Raw genomic sequence first — 1,969 nt, 5'->3', positions numbered from 1 at the left:
GCGGAGGTGTTCAAGCTTAAATTTAAATGTAGACATATCAGAATCAGATTGAAGTATCTTCCCTGAAACAGAAAATTCACCCACAGATTGAAGCTCCCCTGCTTCAGCTTCAGTATAATGTGAGGGTGTATCAGACATAGCTACTAAAGCGTCAGAGAGCTCTGTATTTATTCTAGTCCCAGAGCTGTCTCGCTTTCCTTGCAATCCTGGCAGTTTAGATAATACCTCTGTAAGGGTATGATTCATAACTGCCGCCATGTCTTGTAAGGTATACGCAATAGGCGCGCTAGATGTACTAGGCGTCCCCTGAGCGGGATTTATAGGATCTGACACGTGGGGAGAGTTAGACGGCATAACTTCCCCCTTGTCAATTTCTTCTGGTGATAAATTTTTTAAAGCCAGAATATGGTCTTAGTAATCTATAGTAAAATCAGTGCATTTGGTACACATTCTAAGAGGGGGTTCAACAATGGCTTCTAAAGATAATGAACAATGAGTTTCCTCTATGTCAGACATGTTTAAACAGACTAGTAATGAGACCAGCAAGCTTGGAAAACACTTTAATAACAGTGAACAAGCAAAAAATAAAAATGGTACTGTGCCTTTAAGAGAAAAAGCAATCACAGAAACTGCAAAACAGTGAAAAAAGCAGTAAATCTTACAAAATTTTTACAGTGTGTATAATAGGCTAAAAGAGCATTGCACCCATTTGCAAATGGATGATTAACCCCTTAGTTTCAAAACCGGAATAAAAAAAACGATATAAACGTTTTTAAACAGTCACACCAAACTGCCACAGCTCTACTGTGGCCCTACCTGCCCATACAACGACTTTGGAAGGCACAAAAACCCTTTAGAGAGGTCCTAAATGTTCAGGGGACTCCTTCAGGGAAGCTGGATGTCTCAAACTGCAAAAACTAATGCACAATTTAGGCCGAAAATAGGCCCCTCCCAGCCTGTACTCACAGTGAGAGGGCCTTAAAAGACTATCCCTAGGTAAAATCTAGTCAGCCATGTGGAAAAAACTGGGCCCCAGAATAAAGTTTTATCACCAATATGTAATAAACGTTCATACACCTTTCAAGCAAACGTTATATCTATTCAGTAATGTGAGTAAATAATAAAAATATTACCCTTTACAGCAAGCATGAAATCACTGTAATCAGGCTTACCTTAAATAAATCCGGTATTGTCAGCATTTTCTAGCATATTCATTTCTCTAGAAAAATTTAAAACTTCACATACCTCAGAGCAGGAGACCCTGCACGCTATACCCCAGCTGAAGTTACCTCATCTCTTCAGTTATGTGTGAGAACAACAATGGATCTTAGTTACAACCTGCTAAGATCATCAAAGACCACAGGCAGACTCTTCTTCAACTTTCTGCCTGAGGTTAAAATAGTACAACTCTGGTACCATTTGAAAATAACAAACTTTTGATTGAACTACATTAGTGCACCACATCTCTCTACCTACTTCCCTTGTCGAGAGCTTCAAGAGAATGACTAGGAGGTGGCAGTTAGGGGAGGAGCTATATAGACAACTCTGCTGTGGGTGATCCTCTTGCAGCTTCCTGTTGGGAAGGAGAATATCCCACAAGTAATGGATGAATCCGTGGACTGAATACACCTTACAAGAGAAATATGATTTTTTTGTGAAGAATTTTGTTATAATTTTTGATGCACCTTAACAACACATTTTTTCCTGTGTTTTTTTGAGTGAATAGTTCAATTATTTATTATGTAAGATTTTGAAAACGGGAATTTTATTGTGCACCTAACATATGAAAATGCAATATACGCATATTTTCTTTCATGCTATTACCCAAATTATTTGTAATGTATAATTACTGTGTTCCATATCATTTTTTAAAGTTTTTTTAACTTTAGTTGATTCAATAAAGTATGTAAATATGGACTACTTATGTTGCTTGTCTTGTGTGTGTGAGAGAATGTCTGTGTTAGAGTGT

The sequence above is a fragment of the Bombina bombina genome, chromosome 3 (assembly GCF_027579735.1).
Source record: "Bombina bombina isolate aBomBom1 chromosome 3, aBomBom1.pri, whole genome shotgun sequence".
NCBI classification, from domain to species: domain Eukaryota; kingdom Metazoa; phylum Chordata; class Amphibia; order Anura; family Bombinatoridae; genus Bombina; species Bombina bombina.
Note: the sequence above shows the minus strand (reverse complement) of the source record.